The sequence below is a fragment of the Coregonus lavaretus genome (assembly GCF_964263955.1).
Source record: "Coregonus lavaretus genome assembly, chromosome: 29".
Classification (NCBI taxonomy): domain Eukaryota; kingdom Metazoa; phylum Chordata; class Actinopteri; order Salmoniformes; family Salmonidae; genus Coregonus; species Coregonus lavaretus.
The window spans coordinates 30,133,875-30,157,167 of NC_140016.1; the positions used below are offsets into that span (position 1 = coordinate 30,133,875).

Genomic DNA, 23,293 nt, shown 5'->3' on the forward strand with positions numbered 1-23,293 from the left:
GCTCCTATACTGCCCACGTCTGATTGATGGAAGCGGGGAGAACAGTCCGTTGCTCGGGTGGCTGGGGTCCCTGATGATCTTCTTGGCCTTCCTGCATAGGTGTCCTGGAGGGCAGGCAGTGTGCATCCAATGGTGCGTTCGGCTGAGCGTACTACCCTCTGTAGCGCCTTGCGGTCAGCAGCGCAATATGCTCTCGATGGTGCTCCTGTAGAACACTGTGATGGTCCTCAGGGACAGGCTGAATTTCTTCAGCCTCCTGAGTTTGAAGAGACGATGTTGTGGCTATCTCACCATGGTGTCCGTGGGGTTTGACCATTTCAGCTCCTTAGAGATGTGTACGCCGAGGAACTTTACATGTTTCACCTTCTCCATGGCAGTCCCGTTGATTAGGCCTGATTCCTCCTGAAGTTCACAATCTGATCCTTTTTTTTTGCTGATGTTGAGGGAGAGGTTGTTTAGCTGGCACCAATCCATCAGAGTGCCTACTTCCTCCCTGTAGGCCATCTCGTCATTGTTGGTAATCAGGCCTACTACTGTCATGTGAGCAGCGAACTTGATGATGGAGTTGGACCTGTGAGAGGCCACGCAGTCGTGGGTATACAAGGAGTACAGGAGGGGACTGAGGACGCACCCTTGTGGGGCCGTCGTGTTGAGGATCAGTGTGGAGGAGGTAATGTTGCCTACCTTCACCCGTCAGGAAGTCCAGGACCCAGTTGCATAGGGAGGAGTTCAGTCCCAGGGCCATGAGCTTTGAGGTGAGCTTGGAAGGCACTATGGCATTGAAGGATGAGCTGTAGTCGATGAACAGCATTCTCACATTTGCATTCCTTTTGTCCAGGTGGGTGAGGGCAGTGTGCAGTGCAATGGCAATTGCATCATCCGTGGATCTATCTTTGCGGTAGTTTAATTGGAAAGGGTCGACTGTGAAAGGGAGGGAGGAGGTGATGTGTTCTTTGACTAGCCTATCAAAGCACTTCATGATGACGGAAGTGAGTGCTATGGCTAGGGAGTGTCACACCCTGGCTCTGTGACTCATTATGTTGAGCCAGGGTGTGTGCATTCTATGTGTTCATGTTCTATGTTGGGTGTCTAGGTTGTCGATGTCTATGTTTGTATTGAGTGACTCCCAATCGGAGGTAACGAGTGTCAGCTGTCGGCTCGTTATCTCTGATTGGGAGCCATATTTATACTGTGTGTCTTCACCTTGTGTTTGTGGGTTTTTGTTCCGTGTTCGGTTAGTGTAACCGTTTGGACTTCACGAGTCGTGTTTTGTTTGTTTATAAGAAACTTCGATATAATAAAGTCATGTTTCTTTCACACGCTGCGCCTTGGTCTACTTCGCTACTAGACGATCGTGACAGAAAAACCCACCAACACAGGACCAAGCAGCGTGTCCAGGAACAGGCAACCTGGACGTGGGAGCAGCGTCGGAGGGTCGAGTGGCAACCCCAAGAAATTTTTAGGGGGGGGCACACGGCATGGACGACGGGGCTGACGGAGGCAAAGATGGGGCGAATCCAGGAGGCCACCAGGCCAGGGGTACACCGCCCTGTACGTCCTGTGCGGATGCCTCACACAGAGTGTGTGAGGGTAGGCATTCAGCCAGGACGGGTGGTGGCCGCTGTTCACTCCAGGCCTCCTATCCGTCTCCACAGCCCGGTTCGGCCTGTTCCTGCCACCCGCACCAAACCTACGGTGCGCGTCGCCAGCCCGGTCCGGCCTGTTCCTGCCACCCGCACCAAGTCTACGGTGCGCGTCGCCAGCCCGGTCCGGCCTGTTCCTGCCACCCGCACCAAGTCTACGGTGCGCGTCGCCAGCCCGACCCGGCCTGTTCCTGCCACCCGCACCAAGTCTACGGTGCGCGTCGCCAGCCCGGTCCGGCCTGTTCCTGCCACCCGCACCAAGTCTACGGTGCGCGTCGCCAGCCCGACCCGGCCTGTTCCTGCCACTCGCACCAAACCTACGGTGCGCGTCGCCAGCCCGGTCCGGCCTGTTCCTGCCACTCGCACCAAACCTACGGTGCGCGTCGCCAGCCCGGTCCGGCCTGTTCCTGCCACCCGCACCAAGTCTACGGTGCGCGTCGCCAGCCCGACCCGGCCTGTTCCGGCCACTCGCACCAAACCTACGGTGCGCGTCGCCAGCCCGGTCCGGCCTGTTCCTGCCACTCGCACTAAGCCAGGGGTGCGAGAAGTCAGCCTGGTAAGGCCCGTTCCTCCTCCACGCACAAAGCCAGGGGTGCGAGAAGTCAGCCTGGTAAGGCCCGTTCCTCCTCCACGCACAAAGCCAGGGGTGCGAGTCGTCAGCCTGGTAAGGCCCGTTCCTCCTCCACGCACAAAGCCCGGGGTGCGAGTCGTCAGCCTGGTAAGGCCCGTTCCTCCTCCACGCACCAAGCCTACGGGGTGCGTCGTCAGCCCTGTCCGGCTCGTTCCTGCTCTCCGCACCAAGTCTGTGGTGCGCGTCGCCAGCCCATTCCGGTCCATTCCTGTTCCACGCACCAAGCCAGGGGCGCGTGTCGTCAGTCCGGCTCCGGCCAGCGGGGCTAGACAGGACCAGGGGTACTATGGGGGGTGTATCGGAGGGTGGTGGTCAAGGCCGGAGCCAGAACCGCCACCGAGGAGGTATGCCCGCCCAGCCCTCCCCTGTTTGGGGTTTTTGAGGCGCGGTCGCAGTCCGCGCCTTTAGGGGGGGGTACTGTCACACCCTGGCTCTGTGACTCATTATGTTGAGCCAGGGTGTGTGCATTCTATGTGTTCATGTTCTATGTTGGGTGTCTAGGTTGTCGATGTCTATGTTTGTATTGAGTGACTCCCAATCGGAGGTAACGAGTGTCAGCTGTCGGCTCGTTATCTCTGATTGGGAGCCATATTTATACTGTGTGTCTTCACCTTGTGTTTGTGGGTTTTTGTTCCGTGTTCGGTTAGTGTAACCGTTTGGACTTCACGAGTCGTGTTTTGTTTGTTTATAAGAAACTTCGATATAATAAAGTCATGTTTCTTTCACACGCTGCGCCTTGGTCTACTTCGCTACTAGACGATCGTGACAGGGAGTCATTCAGTTCAGTTACGTTCATTTTCTTGGGCATGGGGATGAAGCAGGTGGGGGTAACGGCCTGAGCTAGAGAGAGATTGAAAATGTCTGAAAACACAACAGCTAGCTGGTCTCCACATGCTCTGAGAGCGCGGCTAGAGATGCCGTCTTGTTTGAATTACATACATACGTCCTCCGTGGAGACCGTAGCTCACAGTAGTTATGCTCGAAGTGTGAGAAAAATGTGTTTAGCTCATCCAGTAGGTTGGCGTTGGTGTCCGCGACATGACTGGCTTTCTTTTTGTAATCCGTGATCCTTAAAAGCCCCTGCCACATACACCTCGTGTCCGACCCGCTGAACTGCTCCTCCACTTTGTCCCTATACTTATGTTTCGCCATCTTGATCCATCTACATAGGTCGTATTTGTACTGTTTAACCATACAATTGTGCCTGGTCACCATCTCTGTCCTTCAGTTCCCGACAAGGCTGCCATCAATCCACAGTTTTTGATTTGGGTACATTTTGAAAGACACCATCGGTATCACATCGTCTATGCATTTTTTTATGAATCCAGTGACTGAGTCGGTGTATTCATTGATGTTATCCCCAGAGGCGACCCGGAACATATTCCAGTCCACTTAATCAAAACAGACCTGACCACCAGAACTTACCTCTTGAGTCTTTGTTTGTAGGCGGGGAGGAGCAAAATGGAGTCATGGTCAGATTTGCCGAAAGGAGGACAGGAGAGGGCCGGTAATGTTCTGGTAATTATGTGAGCTGGCTAGCTACAGATGTAGGATCTTAATTTGAGCCAGTTTGCTACAGCAGGAAAATAATCCTGCAGCAAAAGGAAATGTGAATTATTATGTGGAATATAATTAATGGACATTTTTGCAGGTGTTGATACATTTTCACAGACTGTTCTCTCTGCTACCGCATGGCAAGTGGTACCGATGCATCAAGTCTGGAACCAACAGGACCCTGAACAGCTTCTACCCCCAAGCCATGAGACTACTAAATAGTTAAACAAATAGCTACCCAGACTATCTGCATTGACCCTCTTTGCACTAACTCTTTTGACTCATCACATATGCTGCTGCTACTGTTTATTTTCTATCCTGCCTCCTGCTGAAAGGTGAATTATTCTCCCAGGTTCTGGTGATGTCACAAGTGTAGAGAGGAGTAGGCAGGAGGCAGTCGCAGGTTTAGAACTACTGAATTTATTACAGTTTTTTTCAATTGTTTAAGCACAATTTTGAAAACAGGGCCCGGTTTGTCAAAACACTACACACAATTAGCAAATCCCTACACCAAAGTAGCACAACACTTCAGATAATTTGCAAAATGGAACACTTTTGTCAAAACTATACACGACTTCATAAAAACAATATTTTGTTAGCATACGAAACACACACATTTCATATGACTTCAATCTTTTTGAACCAGTTACACACTGCTGTTGCTAACCTAAAACACTTTTAGCAAGTCTAATTCTCAGTGATTAGAGTACTGTAAATGAAGTACACAGAGAAAGTGCAACTACACAAACACTACACAAGACCAAATCAGTCAACATGTCAACATGGAGAATCACAACAAAACATGTCCCAGTTTTCATGCTACTACAGTAGTGTGCATAACACTGTTAGCTCAGCAAACAGACAAACGTAAATTACTGCATCCAGTACAGGTTACAATTACAGTAAATAACAACAACAACAAACATAAAAAATAATCTGAAAAAAACTGACAATATTGTACAGAAAATACTACAGTAAACATACAATACATTATCTCTTCGCCTAGCTGGATCTGGCCAGAGAATTTCATCAACATCACAAGCAATATCCTCATTAGCAAGACAACACGGGAAGAACCGTCTTGAATGTTGAATCCATCCTTACACAGCTGCGGCATCGACTTGGTCACAGGCGTCCTCCATGGCCTGAATGAGGGGTACCGGAGCCTGGGGCTGGAGATCGTAAACCTTCCAACGCCATGCAGAGAAAAACTCTTCGATAGGGTTTAGAAACGGAGAGTATGGTGGAAGGTATAGTACTGTCAACTGTGGATGGTGTTGAAACCAGTTCTGGACCAAAGCAGAGCGGTGGAATGACACATTGTCCTAGATGACAGTGTATTGCATCTGGTGCATTTCATTACCTGCTGTGACGATGTGGTGCAATCGGTCCAAAAATGTGAGAATGTGAGGTGTGTTGTAAGGGCCCATTTTGGCATGACGGAGGAGAACCCCATGCTGTGAAAAGGCAGCGCAAAGGGTGATGTTACCCCCACGTTGCCCTGGGACATTGATTATAGCCCTGTGGCCAATGATATTTCTGCCTCTCCTTCTTGCTTTTGTGAGGTTGAACCCTGCCTCATCAATATATATGAATTCATGCAGGATTTCCTCAGCATCCATCTGCAAAACTCTCTGAAATACAGTGAAAGACAAGATTGTGTAGTTCAGGATAGGTCTAGTATACAGTCAATGTAAAAAAGTCATGTGTGCAGTATGCAACATCACAGTGCTAAAGTGAACAATACAAACCTCCACATACTCATGCCGCAGCCATTTGACCCTCTCTGAATTCCGCTCAAAAGGCACTTGATAAAGTTGTTTCATTTGAACCTGATGTCTTTTCAGGATGGGTGCCAGTGTTGACTGAGAGACCTGATGGACATTATTGAAAATGGCATGGTCACTGATAATGTTGGCTTGTAGTTCTCTGAGCCTGATAGCATTATTGGCCAAAACCATGTTTATTATCTCTCTCTCTCTTGTTCTTGCGTGAATATGGGCCCCCTTCCTCCTTGTCGTTCCCGACCCTCAATCCTATGTAGAGAGTAATACATGTAACTTACTGTACAATGTCACAGGAAGGGGTATCACAAGTGCTGATATGGTGCATAAAATAAGCGGCTGATTACTGTAACTGTAGACAGATCTTCTTTCACCTGTTTTCCTGTCGAAAAGTCCTTATGACAGATGCCACTCTATATCTGCTAAGATTTGGCTGAACTCTCAGTCCAGCCTCCCTCAGCGTCAATCCGTGGGTCACAACATGGTCCACTAGTGTTGCACGAATGTCATTTGATAAGTTTGGTACTCTTCTTCTTTGTGCACGTTCTCCTCCTGCTTCAGGTCTTCCTCGACCTCTGGCTCGGCCTCTGCCTCTTCCTCTACCTCCTTCTCCTCCTCTGTGTACTCCTCCTCTCACCCTCACACTTCTTCTGACTCCTTCCATTTTGGTTGAAGGCAGGTGAACCTACCTGCTGCATTTTTATAGTGCTTAAACCTGATTGGTGTGTCTACAATTTAGCAATCATGTGTTTGTGCACTTGATGGCTGTGTTTAACAGATTGGCTCATAGGTGTGGTAATTTGACAGTCAGTGCTTTGGAATTGCAAGGAACTGACATCATGATTTACTTCTGTGTCTGATGTATACAAGTGTGTTTAGTGTTTTGCAAATCACTGTGTGTAATGTTTTGTAAATAGTGTGAAGCTGACAATGTGCTTACAGTTGTGCAAATCTAGCCTTGTGTTTTGCTCCTTGAGTGTAAGGTTTTGCTAATTGTGGGAAAAGTTTAATTTTAGTGTGTAAGCAATCGTAAAAAAAACTGTAAAGCACCATAGCTTAAAGCGGGACGAAACCCACAGTGCAAAATATAAAGTATTCAGGAAATAGTAGGAGCGATTCCTCTCAGGAAAACAAGCAACATATACAATGACCGACAAAGACAAATGACAGAGGGAGTATATATACAGTGATAGAGTGGGGATTGGAACCAGGTGTGTGTAATGATGACGAGACAAGTCCGGTGTTGATGAGTTAAGGGCGTTTGCCACCAGCAGGTTCAGCAGCAGCTAGAAGGCCGGCGACGCCGAACACCTGAGCTGGACAGGAGGGAGAGGCAAAGTGAAGGCTGGTGTGACAGGTGGAAAGCATACTGAACCAAGTTTTCTTCTAGGATTTTGCTTGTGCTAATCTCCATTACATTTCTTTTTTATCCTGAAAAACTCCCCAGTCCTTAACGATTACAAGCATACTGTACTCATAACATGATGCCCAAAATATAACACTTTGTGTTGAGGAGAAAAAGTGAATTGCTTTGCCACATTTTTTTTAAAATATTACTTTAGTGCCTTTTTGCATACAGGATGCATGTTTTGGGATATTTGAATTCTGTACAGTTGTCCTTCTTTTTACTCTTTCAATTAGGTTAGTATTGTGGAGTAGCTACAAAGTTGTTGATCCATCCTCACTTTTCTCCTATCACAGCCATTAACTCTCTAACTGTTTTAAAGTAACTCTGTAAGTGTTTTATGCCTGTATCTTTGTAGTGACTGGGTGTATTGATACACCATCCAAAATGTAATTAATAACTTCACCATGCTCAAAGGAATATTCAATGTCTGCTTTTTTATTTTTACCCATCTACCAATAGGTGTCTTTGCGAGGCATTGGAAAACCTCCCTGGTGTTTGTGGTTGAATCTGTGTTTGAAATGCACTGCTCGACTGAGGGACCTTACAGATAATTGTATGTGTGGGGTACAGAGATGAGGTAGTCATTCTAATCATGTTTAACACTATTATTGCACACAGAGTGATTCCATACAATTTATTATGTGACTTGTTAAACAATTTTTTTAAAGTCCTGAACTTATTTAGGCTTGCCATAACAAAGGGGTTGAATACTTATTGACCTAAGATATTTCAGCTTTTCATTATTTATTAATTTGTAAAAATTTTGAAAAACATAATTCCACTTTGACATTATGGGGTAATGTGTGTAGGCCAGTGACAAAAATAAATAAATAATAATAATATTTAATCCATTTTAAAATCAGGCAGTAACACAACAAAATGTGGAAAAAATAAAGTGGTGTGAATACTTTTTGAAGGCACTGGATATGTACATATCTACCTTCTACCTCACTTGGCAGCAGCTAATGGGGATCCATAATAAATACAAATAAACCTGCACATCGACTCGGTCCTGGTACCCCGTGTATATAACCAAGTTGTCATTAATTATTGTGCATTTATTCCTTGTGTTATTATTTTTTCTATATTTTTCTCTCTGCATTGTTGGGAAGGGCCATAAGCATTTCACTGTTAGTCTACACTTGTTGTTTACGATGAATGTGACAAATAACATTTTATTTGAAGCTTGACATTTCAAAGTGGAAATTACAAACTTCAGAAGCCTTTTTAAACCTCAAATACACTACACGTTTTACATTTCCTGCATTTCAGGAAAGTTCTCCTGCAACAGGGTGATCAAATTAATATCCTACATCTGTAGCTAACAAGCTAGCAATGAACCAAAACATTGTCTAGAAAGTGGCTTAGTTGCCTGGCTTGTCCTAAATACATTTTGAAACAGATGGGTTTTTTGGTGAAAGAAATAGAGCATGTAACATTTCTATATGGACCAGGCTGCTGCAATATCATGCTGTTTATGTGTTTATACTTAGGACATGTTTGATGTCTGACAACAACAATAGAATGTTCATGATTTATTGCGTGCCAAAAGCCAGTAAGATGAAAGCAGATGTTTATACTGAGGCGTTGGCGGGACTTTTACATACAGTATATTACCGCTATTATGACTACCTTGGTTGGCGGAAAACAAACTACAGGCTTTGATGCCGGCAATACTTTTCAGATATAAAGAAAGGGTGGCAAAAAGTTGACGGATTGGTCCAGTTGGTGACTTTTCATCTTGGTTTGAAAGGGGTATAAGATCAGTCCCACTGTCCATGTAATCTTATTCATTGTGATCTAAAAGGCAAAACTGATCCTAAATCAGCAATCCTTCACTGAGTAGCTTGATACATATGGCACAGAAAAAAGACAACTTCTGTGAATGTTCCATGAGTGAAATTCAAACCATTGGTCAATGATTGGGAACATTTATTTAAATAATCTAACATTATATTAACATATTTGTTCACGTCCCTGATGAAAGAAAGCTAATTATTCAATCACATGTTGACAAAATAAAATATTGAGAAAATTGCAGTATCTCTGTATTTCATTGTGGTTACATTCCACTCATATCTATTCCCAGTATGGATTAAACACCTAACTTGTATGCAGTGCAGTGTGATGGTGGGGGTAGATCTGCTCCACTCTTTTCACAATGATATGCTATATTTAACTTCTATAGAGAGAATAAAAAGGGCTCAATTTAGGGCCTGGTGTTACAGTGTAGGTAAGGGGCCATTATTTAACATGGAGTTATGTAAGGTTAGACACAGTGGCAATAATGGTAGAGTGGTGGGAGGCTGCCATTAAATGTCACACGATAGCTGCATTTCACAGTTTGCATCCCAAATGTCAACATATTCCCTTTATAGTGCACTACTTTTGACCAAGCCTGGTCAAAAGTAGTGCACTGCATAGAGAATAGGGTATAATTTGGGGCAAAGCAGTGTCCTCCCACTACATTACTTTTTCATTGGACTGTCATTGGCAGTTTGGTAATTGCATTTTTATTTATAAGTGTTAGTGCTTTACAGCCATATGGGAATACATTCAACTAAATAAATTAATTTAAAAAAAACTGTTATCAAAGTACGCTGTTTAAATTAGTATCTCAGGGAGAATGGAAAACAGTTCAGTTTAAAATGAATTTGAGCCAGCCTTATGAGAATTTAGTATGTACAGTTAAGTAGCTGACAGCTAATTAGTCATGAATGCATGTTTTATTACCAAATTGAATAAAATATGTAAATGAGCAAGTGTGGTTCATTGCCTGCACAAATATAGAACACTATATTAAAATCTCCTATGAAGGATGCACCACTAAACACACACACGCACACACACACACACACATACACGCACGCACACACACATTCTTACACACACACACACACACACACACACACACACACACACACACACACACACACACACACACACACACACACACACACACACAAAGCGCCCCACCCTTGGCCTGGATACCATTGCCTCACACACACAGGCCTGCCGTGGCTGCTTTGTTAATGGCGCTGGGAGATTTGCTGTTGGGGGTTGGCGTCTTTTCTGGGGGAATCCTTAGCTCGCAAGCCCCCGAAATAACCCCCTGGCTAGTCATGTTCCTGTCTGTGCTTTCAATGAGGGGGGCTGACCCCCTCCCTCCCCCTCCTCATGCCCACTTCCCTCCCTCTCATCCCTCCTGTTTAGCTCTGTCAGTACCGATGTAGGGAATGAGAGAGAAAAAACGGCAGATGGCGAAACGCTCTGTGAGGGCATCTAGGCAGTATGCATCCCTCGTCAGTTGGCTGGCACTGCCAAGCCCTGTATGAAATGAGGTGTAAGAGTGTGTGTGTGTTTGTGTGTGTCAGTGTATGCGTGAATGTGTTTGTGTATGAGCGCATGCGTGCATGTGTGTGTGGACGCATGTGTTCGTGCGTCCATGTGAAATTATATGCCAGCGTTTGTTGCTCATCACAAACAGAAGGAGCCAAAGAAGCTCACAGTAAGCTTATTACTGTCTCCTGGTTGCTCTCCAGTTTGTGCTCTATGTGCTCGCAAGTTGCCATAGCAACCAACGCCAGATATCGTTCAATAGGAAAGATATGGAATAAATAATAATAGCACCTCTGTAACCTCAGCCACTCCCTCTATTCATCATCACGCTCAAAACATGGTTTATTGTCCTACTTATTTCAGAATGAAATTAAACTGAAAAAAAAAATCACAATATGTATTTGTACAGCGGCATTTTTTTCTCTCCATTGAAATCTACTGTATTATTTGCTCAACCTCGAAAACCCAGCAATTCCAGTACAAATCACTGGGCAACCGAACAAGTCAAAAGAGTGTTCAGTGTTAAGTGCTAATGTGTTTTCACGCCCAGTCAAGCTGAGAGAAATCAACAGATCAAAGTTTGCAGAACACCAGTGAGGAGGTTCATACGTGAATAGAGCTTTGGTTCTCTTTGACAACCATAGTAACAAGATGGGGGTTGTTTGAATGGAGCTATGGAGAGTGAATTCATGTTTCCTTTTAGAGAAAGACACTTACAAAACGACTATGGAGAGTTAGAAGTATATTTAGTATGACTCATTTTTGCTGCATATCAACTAACATGCAGCTGACACTTAATAAATGCTGCTAGTAGTTTGCATATGATTTGTCGATAGACATCATCTGTGGGCGAAAGGGTAAAAGACCACATGCATATCCGACGGCTTTGAGCAGATGCTGGATATCGCATAGCCTCAATGTTCATAGGTAAAAAAGAAGACTTTCCAGTGTACTGTAGCAACATTTTGACCCTTAGGTTGACCTGAAATATGGGTGCAAGAAACACACTAAGCTATGTATAGTTAACGCATAAAATCTGGAAATCTATACATTTTCTTAGGGAAAAGGGTAACACATACACTGAGTGTACAAAACATTAGGAACACCTTGTTAATATTGAGTTGCACCCCCTTTTGCCCTCAGAACAGCCTCAATTCGTCTGGGCATGGACTCTTCAAGGTGTCGAAAGCGTTCCACAGGGATGCTGGCCCATGTTGACGCCAATGCTTCCCACAGTTGTGTCAAGTTGGCTGGATGTCTTTTGGGTGGTGGACCATTTTTGATACACACTGGAAAATGTTGAACGTGAAAAACCCAGTAGCGTTGCAGTTCTTGACACACTCAAACCGGTGCGCCTGGCACCTAATACCATACCCCGTTCAAAGGCACTTAAATCTTGTCATCCTTTACACTAAGTTTACAGCTCAATTGTAAATTGACCATCAAGGGAGCAGGCTACGGAGCAATTTAGGACCAACAGAGCACCCCATTGGGAGTTAGAATTGTATTTCAGTGTAATCTGAATGGAGGTGAAGAGCAAACGCTCTTTCAACACCGCTGAAGATTATAAAAAGGGGTTTGTCACAAAATATTCCTGAATTATGCAGGATGATAAGCAACTTGTAAAGACTCTTCCAAACCAAAATAATATAAGTGGTTATGAGGGTAAATCTTTATTTTAAACTTTGTACTGTACATAATGTCATGACAGTTGACAGTGTATGGCAATTGCCTTGACACAGTCTCGATGCAATGAAAACCATTATGATGATGCGATGCCAGCAGTAAGCAGGCACATTAGCTGACCTAACAAAGGTTTGAAAGCGTCTGCAAAATGGCATATTTTATATACAATTGTAACAAGTATATAGTCAGTTGATATGAGCAGACACCAGCTCTGGCAGTTGAAAGTTCAGATCTGTTCCAATCAAGTAAACAGTTTTGTAAAGAAAATACCTTCCTAATAATTAGAAGCATGGTTATGTTCATAGCCGTGGACAGTACGGATGCTAATTTTTTTTACAAAAGTAGTGCACTGGGCCTTTACTACTCCTGTATTCAGGGCTGGTCCTCGCCATTCTGCTGCCCTAGGTGCAGAGCATGTGAGCGGAATGGAGCGGGCGGATTTTGGACAGAGCGCAGAGCGGCATTTTTTAAAGGACGGAGCGTCGCCCTATATCCCGCTCCAATTTCACTCCGCTCACACCACGAGTCTGAAGCATGCTCAAGCCTGACCCAGAATCCATCTGTGTCTTGCACAGTCATCAACAGTAGACTATTTTCAGTCAAAACTCGGCTCAATAATGGAGTTCACCAAGTACTTCAAAAAGGAAAATGAGAAGTCATACAGGTGTACTATTAATATAAAACTAACAATGATGATGTGGTACAAGAAAAAGAATGTGGTGACATCGTTTCAGTCAGTAAAGATTCATTTTGGAATCTAAAAAGACACATCTCTCGAAAACACGAAAGTGTGCTACGTGAACACGCTGGGAAGAAAGCAAAAGGTTAGCAAGTTGAATACGGTAACTTGTAACAAAAGTGTAAAGTAAATATAGCCTAATATTCAAACAAATTCGTTTTGTCATTCAAAGTAGGCCTAATATATGGTTTGTTTAATTTAATTTGTGTTGTCCATGAATTTGTATTTTATAGAGCGAGAGGAGCAGCAGCAGCAACAAGAGAAAAGGGTTGAGGAATTCAAAAGTTTCTTCACTGCACGCAAAGGCCCAACCATAACAAGGGAGAGAAAAAGAGAGCTAGATGTAGCAATTTAAAAAATGATTTACATGGACTATGAACCGCTGAGTAAAGGAGAACGCGAAGGGATGCAACACTTCGCCAGCGCAGCTCAACCGGGCTACACCCCCCCATGCTACATCACCGTACGGGACACGCTCATGCCACATGCCCTGGAAGAGATGGAAGCCAAACTGCAAGACCTACTGCATAATGGTGATGAGCTCGTTCTGTCAGCGGACATTTGGACCAGTAGAAGAGGGCACAGCTTCCTTGGCATCGTGGCCAGTTTCATTGATGGGACATTCCGGGGGCACGCAGTTTTGTTAGGCTGTGCGCACATACAGGGGCACCATACCGCAGATCGTATTTACCAAAAGTATGAAAGTGTACTGAAATATTGGAACGTGCAACGACGTGTGATTCGGGACTGAAGAGGAGGCGGAGGGTGAAGTGACCGCGGATGCCAGCAGCAGCGCAGAACATGAAGAGGAGGATGAGGGACCACCTGTGCCCTCGCAAGTCCATGTGGAAGTGATAACCACTAATGTAGAAACTATGATAAATCAGTACTTTACTGTGTCAAATTTACATCTTAGATGCCCCATTCACATGCTTCATCTGGCGATCAAAGACACCGTTAACGAGCACGACAACATTAATAGGCTGTTAGTGAAAGTCGGGCACCTGGTGAAAAGTGTACGCAAGAGCACCCTGAACACAGAGGAAACCAACCAATTAGGTGTCCGCCCCACAAATGGCGATGGAGCAGCCAGCTGCGGATGATTCAGTCGTTCATCCGGTTATTCCAAAAAGACCCGTTATGGCAAAACAAACTCAAGTCTAATGTTGCTAACATCACCCTGAATCAAGTACGGCAGCTGACGCACCTTGTCAGTGTGCTGACACCACTGGCAGACCTCACAGAGAAAATGCAGAAGGAGCTGGGGAACCTGGGGATGATCCTCCCTGCTGTCACAGAAATCAAATCCCTGCTCACCGATGACACTCACGCTGCACTTCCAATGGGCATCGCTGCTTTTGCAGAAACATTGGCAAGCAATGTGTCAATTCGCTATGGAATATACTATACTGATAAACATCTCATTTTAGCATCAGTGTTAGATCCCCGTTTCAAGACAGAATGGATAATCCGAGATGAGTCTGTATGCAACAAACTCGGGGAGATCCGCGACCTCCTCATAAAAGAAGCTGAGGAAATGAACGCTCCCAGCTGTCACGATCGTCAGGGAGAGACCAAGGCGCAGCGTTGAATGCGAACATTATATATTTATTTAGAATGATCACACGATCAAAACAACAACGATAACGTGACGTCTACAGTATAACACAAACCACAAACACAAAGTGAAAGACAGACAGTTAAATATGGCTCCCAATCAGAGACAACCAGCTGACACTCGTTGCCTCTGATTGGGAGTCACTCAGGCCAACATAGATAGACAACGACTAGAACCTAAACAAAATAAACACCCTGGCTCAACATACGAGAGTCCCCAGAGCCAGGGCGTGACAGTACCCCCCCCCCCCCAAAGGCGCGGACTCCGACCGCGCCAACCAACCACAACAGGGGAGGGACCGGGTGGGCACTCCGCCTCGGCGGCGGATCCGGCTCCGGACATGACCCAGGCACGGGTTGTGCTGGACTGACGACGCGCACCCCTGGCTTGGTGCGTGGAGGAGGAACGGGCCTTACCAGGCTGACGACGCACACCGTAGGCTTGGTGCGTGGAGCAGGGACAGGCCGGACTGGGCTGACGAAGCACACCACTGACTTGGTGCGGGGAGCAGGAACGGGCCGAGCCGGGCTGACGAAGCGCACCACTGCCTTGGTGCGGGGAGCAGGAATGGGCCGGACCGGGCTGACGAAGCGCACCCCTGACTTGGTGCGGGGAGCAGGAATGGGTCTTACCGGGCTGACGACGCACACCGTAGGCTTGGTGCGTGGAGCAGGGACAGGCCGGACCGGGCTGACGAAGCGCACCCCTGACTTGGTGCGGGGAGCAGGAATGGGCCGGACCGGGCTGACGAAGCGCACCCCTGACTTGGTGCGGGGAGCAGGAATGGGCCGGACCGGGCTGACGACGCGCACCACTGACTTGGTGCGGGGAGCAGGAATGGGCCGGACCGGGCTGACGACGCGCACCACTGACTTGGTGCGGGGAGCAGGAACGGGCCGCGCCGGGCTGACGAAACGCACCACTGACTTGGTGGGAGTGGCAGGAACAGGCCGGACCGTACTGGGAACACACACCACTGGCCCTACGTGGGGATCAGGAACAGGCCGGACCGGACTGGCAACACACGCCAGTACCTCTCGCCGTGCCTCTACAACCTCCTTCCCCCTGGTGACCAGTGACTCCCGTAACCTGGCGGCCTCCTCTGCCAACCCGCTGGACCGCTCTATCGCGGCCTCCTGCTGCCCCGACGTCATGAGCCCCCCCCCTAAAAAATTTCTGGGGGTCTCTCCTCCCCGTGGGCCAGGCCTCCATCGTTCTCGCCCAACTCTCGCTCCTCTGTCTCCAACTCCCGCCATTCAGCTCCTCAATGGGCTTGACCCAGTCGAAGCTCTTCCTCAACTGGTCCCAAGTCCACCCTCTCTGCTCCTCACTAGGCTTGACCCAGTCGAGGTTGCCACGGAGATCTGCTAGCGATGGCTCCTGGACACGCTGCTTGGTCTGGTTTTGGTTGGTTTCTTCTGTCACGATCGTCAAGGCGCAGCGTTGAATGCGAACATTATATATTTATTTAGAATGATCACACGATCAAAACAACAACGATAACGTGACGTCTACAGTATAACACAAACCAAATCAGAACAAGAAACCACAAACACAAAGTGAAAGACAGACAGTTAAATATGGCTCCCAATCAGAGACAACCAGCTGACACTCGTTGCCTCTGATTGGGAGTCACTCAGGCCAACATAGATAGACAACGACTAGAACCTAATCAAAATAAATAATAATAATAATAATATGCCATTTAGCAGACGCTTTTATCCAAAGCGACTTACAGTCATGCGTGCATACATTTTTGTGTATGGGTGGTCCCGGGGATTGAACCCACTACCTTGGCGTTACAAGCGCCGTGCTCTACCAGCTGAGCTACAGAGGACCACAATAAACACCCTGGCTCAACATACGAGAGTCCCCAGAGCCAGGGCGTGACACCAGCGGGACACCCGAGACCGACACCCCACCCGCCGCTGACCTGAATCCCGAGCCTGAACCAAAAAGACCTTGCCTGTTCAGGTAATACTTCAGCGAGCAGCTACGCATAACCGGAGACGCCAAAGGTGAAGTCGAAAATTACCTCTCATCCCCGAAACAGAACCCGGACGCAGATGTTATTCGATTTTGGAATGAAAACTCCACGTCTTTTCCCCGCCTGGCTAAAGTAGCTCACATTGTGTTCAGCATCCCAAGCGGGTCTGCGAGCGCAGAGAGGGTTTTCTCCGCTGCTGGCCTGCTGTCAAGAAACCACCGCATGAGTCTGAAGCCTCAGACATTGGCCAAACTTGTGTTCTTGAAGGTGAACTCAAAAGAACTGTAGATAAGGAAAGCAAATCATTTTTTAAATTTTATTTTAAAGTTTGACAATGGATATAAGCCAACATTTTATCCACGTGCACGCTGCGCAAAAGTTCAGTTATCAGAATTTTGGCCTAATAGTTCATTTACTTTTAAAACTTTGATGTATAGCCTGTATATTTTTATTTATATAATTAGGCCCATTGATTCGTTTAATTTTACAGGACTTTTTGTGTATATTCCTTCTTACATAGGCTATGCCTAATTTGTAATTTGAAATAAAACATTTATATTTGGAAAATGTTGTCGTTGCTCTTTAGTTCTTTGGGAGGTAAGGCTGTGGTTTAAGCTAAAAGTGAAAGGTGAAAAGACGTATTTTGCGGACGTTGAAATCAGGTTCATTTTCAGTTCTGAATGAAAGTTGAAAATATGTCATTTATTGATGTCTATACTTCAACCAAATCAAGGCTGGTTCAGACCAAATCTGAACCAAACATAGACGTCTATGTTTGGGCCAAATCAAGGCTGGTCCAGACCGGACCGAAAACCAAAGTCCGTGGAAATAAAGGCTGGTCTGGACAGGACCAAAAAAAGATGTCCAAAAGAAGTCGGCATCGGTCCGTGCTTACTGGGGTGTAGCCTACTGGTGTCTGCCTGCAATGGAATTTTATGAATGCCTATCCATGTGTTAGGCCCACCATTTGTAAAACTGGCTGTTGCATTGGCTATACTAGTCCTGATTCCTGTGACTAATCAATTTGGCTATTTAAACTCTGAATATCAGCTACCCAACTTTATCAGGAGTTATCCTGAGCCTATTTGCAATGTGTTTACACAAGCGGGAAATGCATAAGTATTTTATTTTTTGCTATGATCAGCTCATACAAACTTGAAACCATTGATCATGACATCATGACATTTGATTGGGCGCCATTTAGGTTAGGCCATTTGATCGGAGAAACCTGCATGATGTAAAAAGTGTCTTTCTCATTACATTGTCATACATTTTATCTCCAGCCTGTAGTCGACAGAAAAGGCCACATACTCGTTGTACCATATACTATATCTGCTACATGATTTATGTTAGATGATTTTTTTGACGGAGCGTTGGTGGAGGGTGGCAGCAATGCCTCTCTCCAACAGCACCCTGGAGAGGCGCGCTGGGAATGGACAAGCAAAATGTTTTGCGCCCCTGCCTTTCACAAAGTGGGCACTACTTATCACAGGGCGGCATCAGTTTTATGTGCTGTTGGAGGTGCGTCTTGGTCAGTTTAGCTCAGAAAATGTCTCCTCTTCAATCTGCCGCCATAGGCGGCCGCCTAATCCTGCCTAAATAGCGGGCCGGCCTTGCCCGTATTAGTGGACCGATATAGCCCTCTGCAGTGCGGGAAACATTTTATTTGCACTGTCCTGGGCCTTTACTACTCCTGTATTAACGGACCGATATAGCCATCTAAAGCATGGGGAGAAATGTTTTTCTCTTAACTCCCCCCCCTCACCCTCTTAATTTGCAGCACCCCCACCCCCAAACATCTTCCTGTGGCTATGGTTATGTTGCTGGCCATGGGCTGTTTGTTTGGGATCCTTTATCTAAAACGCTGCTCTTGTTCTATTATAAAGGTTACATGTGCTCGCATTACTGAGTCTTATCACAGGTGCAAGGCAAAGAGGAAATTATCTGCACACATTATTGTAACGTTCCCAGAGGTGGAATTGTATAAGCTGTGCAAACAAAGAACATGTAGAATTGCATGAAATGTATTTCTAAAAGTGCTTTGGGGGTGTTTTTCTGCTAAGGGGACAGGACAACTTCACTGCATCAAAGGGATGATGGACGGGGCCATGTTTACATTTTAGTCATTTAGCAGACGCTCTTATCCAGAGCGACTTACAGTTAGTGAGTGCATACATTTTCCATACTGGCCCCCCGTGGGGATCGAACCCACAACCCTGGCGTTGCAAACGCCATGCTCTACCAACTGAGCTACAGAGGGCCATGTACCGTCAAATCTTGGGTGAGAACCTCCTTCCCTCAGCCAGGGCATTGAAAATGGGTCGTGGATGGGTATTCCAGCATGACAATGACCCAAAACACACGGCCAAGGCAACAAAGGAGTGGCTCAAGAAGAAACATATTAAGGTCCTGGAGTGGCCTATCCAGTCTCCAGACATTAATCCCATAGAAAATCTGTGGAGGGAGCTGAAGGTTCGAGTTGCCACACGTCAGCCTCGAAACCTTAATGACTTGGAGAAGATCTGCAAAGAGGAGTGGGACAATATCCCTCCTGAGATGTGTGCAAACCTGGTGGCCAACTACAAGAAACGTCTGACCTCTGTGATTGCCAACAAGGGTTTTGCAACCAAGTACTAAGTCATGTTTTGCAGAGGGGTCAAATACTTATTTCCCTCATTAAAATGCAAATCAATTTATAACATTTTTGACATGCGTTTTTCTGGATTTTTGTTGTTGTTTTTCTTTCTCTCACTGTTCAAATAAACCTACCATAAAAATTATAGACTGATCATGTCTTTGTCAGTGGGCAAACGTACAGAATCAGCAGGGGATCAAATACTTAATTCCCTCACTGTAAATTTGTTTTTGTATGCGTTCTGGTACTTCAGAGCCCCCCAGGTCACCCCCCTCCCGGGCTCACTTTTTGTTCCTGCACCTCACAATTGACAAATTAAGCACTGGAAGTAATACATTAGTATGGGTCCTTTCTTCACACAACAGCTATTGCATTTTCAATTAAGTCCTTCATTAGCTGAAATTGAATGGAGAGAGTGAGTGTAATACATCAGAGAGAGGTGGTTCGGTGGACCATGGTCATGTGATAAGTAATGACTGATACCTGAAGACTTGTGTCAGCTCCTAAAGGAACCTATGGTTTAGCTCAGCTGGCTAACACAGTTTTGTGACATTTAGACGACCCAGCCTCAAACCCACTCAGTCACAACAAACTACCCAGCTAGCACATAATGTTCTGAGAACAACTTTCTGGGAATGGTGCAGGATAGTTCCTTGGCTTTGGAACATGCTCTGCACATTTAAGAAGTTAACAAATAAACATTTCCTAAAAGTTCAAACATGGTTACATTTCATTTCAATGTTCTAGGAACGTTCTCCAACTGGTTTGACATTGGGAATGTTCTCAAATAGTTCAGAGAACGTTAAGAAACAACGTTGTTCTGTGGGAATTTCAGTACTTCAGCATAACGTTTCGATCTCTATCCTCTATCTTGTTAAGTGTGTTTGGATGTGTTGGCTGCGCACACTAATTGACCACACCTGATCTTAATGAGTGCTTGTTTCCTTTGAAATGGGGTTAGTTTGAATAGACTACAAGTAACAGCTTTGTATGCATAAAAAAACTATCAGATGTGAGCTCCATCCTGGTGGCGCAGTGGACTAGGGGACTAGTTGAATTCTATGAATAAAGAACAGAAGATTATAGGTTCAAATCTCACTGATGCCGTGTCACAATAAAAAATAAGTGTTTGCATGATTAATGTGTAAGAAATGTGTGTCCCATCTGTGCTTGGAGTTCAAAAAAGTTTAACTAAAATAAGCTAGCAGTGTTATTAAAAGGCTTATTGAAACATTCAGTGAAAAGTGTAAGCAAGTTATTCAAAAACCTCAAAATAACCTATAATTTCCATATTCAGAGTGTTAATAAAACCTCCCAGGAAAACTTTAAAGGAACCAGAGTAAAGCGTTGCAACCTCCATGCAACCTAAAAAGAAACGTTCCTAGAACAGGCAAAATGTCCACTTCTGTTCTCAGAATGTTTAGAAAACGTTTTACCTGTCAGAAAAAATATGGCTTCGTTCCAACAACTTCCAAGGGACCAAATGTGCTATCTGGGTAGTCATTATAAACATGGCTGAGATAGTGCAAAGAATATGCCTAGTGCATCTAACACATACTGTATTATTATTATTATTATTATTATTATTATTATACTGTAGTAACAACCTTCCAAGTACAATGAGGGAAATGGCAGACAGACAAGATAGGCTGACAAATGTCCTATTCACATTTCATTCAATGCTGTGTATGTTATAACTGGAATGTTAATAGATAGCACGGAGCTATAATACAGCATGCATTTTTCAAAACTAGCGTTGATCGTGCTTTGACTTTCAACCTCCCTTGCCCATGACTTTAAACCAGACACAGCACCTCCACCTGCTGGTAACCAGCTGAAATTGTAATTTTAGAGCGTATACTAATGGTTGAGCTACTGTAAGTGTAATGGACTAGTGAATAACTAGATAATACCTTCCATGATAGTTATTGAAAACTGTTGTACTTGTATTAGTTAATAGAGGTATAGAGGTACTTTTATTAGAGGTAGCGTGTCAGAGGCAAGTCAGAGGCATCTCTCTCACAAATACACACCAAACGGCTGCATCTCCTGGCCTTTTAATTAGTGAGTGTCTGTCTGTCTGATGCCTCGATCTCCCTGAAACAGACAATGACTTTGCTCCTGATGGATGATTCACATGACTATATAAAAGGGAAGAAAAAGGGAAAGTGAGTAGAATTGAAAGAAAGCCTACAGTGTAGACTTTACTGTAAAAATGGTGGTGGTGAAAAAAACTGTGTGAATAACTTACTTGCGGTTCCACTGTGTTTTTATATTTGAATAACATCAGCAATGAATCACAATCACATGGTAGTTCTGTCGAACCCTAATCAGCCCCATGGTTTGTCGAAGACCCCACTCTATCCCGATTGAGGGTGCACTCACTGGGGTTCTGGGCTCTCTCGGCCGCCCTCTGCTCCAGGTGCATGTGGAGGATGGCCTGCACCTTCCTCTGGTTGGTGGAGATGTTGGGCTCGGCAATGACCTCGGTCAGCCGCAGGTTGTTCTTGATGGCCTTGGAAGCCTTGGCCCAAGCCACCATGGGAAGCTGCTCCTGGTAGTCCCTGTCTGTGAAGTCAATCTCCCCGCACTGGATCCCTTTAATCCTGGACAGTTATATCACAGTTACTGTATATATAGATAATGCCTTACAATGGTGAGTGCAACGGACAGTCTAGATTCACAAGGCTAAGAAAATCACTCCTTTTATGACCAGTTAGCCTTGATTTGGGCCAAGCCAGTGTCTATGCATGGTGACCCATTGTCTATTGTAATCATGTATTGATTAAAAGGAGAGGATATAAATTGGTTGCGCTTGCTATGTCTCACCTCCTGTTAGTTAAGATGGTGTACATCACCTGCACTAGGAGCTCTGCTGCTCCTGGTTTGCAGTGGATGGTCCTGTTGATAGCTTATTTTAGCAGATGGATGTTTTGTTTAGCTAGAAACTGAGTAGAGAGTAGAGATGGATTTTCCATTATTCAACATGACACACAAAAGAAAAAAACAGATGTCTTGAGTATAGAAAGGCAGCCTTCTCACAACAAAAACATTGATGCCTTTGCAAGTGCACATAGGATTATACCCACCAGTTTATTTGTACTCATACACCTATCATTTTGTTACTGGCCATGCCCTCCATGCATTACCCTCTCTATTTGTGCCCAGTTGCCCTGTTTGGTTGGAAGTGATGTCCCATTGTAGTAGGAGTGCATGGGGAAGTCTTCATGATAATACCAGGAGAACGTTTCTGCCACAAGGTAGCCATTGGAGAAATCCCTGGAGAAGGGAAAATGTGATTCTTTGGATAGATAGTCTATAAACTGACTGTTAGGTTATTTCAGTGAGCAATACTTTGCAGTTTGCTAATAAATGTACACTCACTTGCGCATTCTTTGGAAAAAATGACAAATCCAGGCTTTTTAGCCACTTCAGAACTTCTCGTGGCAATCCTGTCTTTTTGGCAGGCTGTGCATAAGCATTGTTAGCTAGCCAATCAGCTGTAGCTAGCGTTTATGAACCAGCCACTGTTGCTGTTGCTTTTCCTGTTCAGTATTTAGCTAAAGTTGTTACTATATAATACTGTGTCTTGTAGACACATTTTGGTAAATGAGCTAGCTAAGTTAACTAGCTTACTAGCCCATATGATATGACACATTCAAGATGTTGATCAACAGTTCCATGGCAACGGCCCTACTTCTTCTTTCTCCGGGGAAAGTGAATGTTTTTGCGGGAAGGTACATTGTTGCAACCCACTGGAAATAGAAAATGTTGCCACACACTGAAAGCAGCTTGCTTTTGAAAGACTTGCATAATGCAAACTAAACCATAAATTCAAAGCGTTTTAATACGATAATAGCTCGCAGCTCAGACAATGATATCGCATATAATAAAACACATCAAGCAAGCAAATGTATATCTATATTTTGGAGTATATGAATGCATGAATGAATTGTTCTCCATAATGGTAAGTATTTAGGTGAATTTCAAGTTTTTTAGATGCACGTCTAATGTAAATCACAGAAAAAGGTGAATACCATTATAATATAATAATCAAAATTAAGTCAATTTGTCTATAAAACGCATGCACTTTAAATGGTGCTATTGTATGAGCATACGTGCCAGCCATTTTTATTGACTAAATATTGAAAAGATGCACTCATTTTCTAAGTGCGTTTAACAATCCAGCTCTGGATTTATATGAATCTCTCCCTTGAAAATGTTCATAGCAAACCATGGTTGTTGGTCATTGCTCCAATCCCAAATTTG

General features: G+C 44.9%; 1 pseudogene across 1 annotated transcript; it reads right to left on the reverse strand.

The window, feature by feature from the left end:
* Window positions 1-282: 282 nt before the first annotated feature.
* LOC311104626 (spermatogenesis-associated protein 4-like) lies at window positions 283-23,274 on the reverse strand (annotated as a pseudogene). Its single transcript has 6 exons — window positions 23,259-23,274; window positions 22,409-22,512; window positions 22,174-22,303; window positions 21,854-21,972; window positions 21,406-21,630; window positions 283-571 (listed from the first exon to the last, which is right to left on the reverse strand). The product of its transcript is annotated as a spermatogenesis-associated protein 4-like (transcript).
* Window positions 23,275-23,293: the final 19 nt, after the last annotated feature.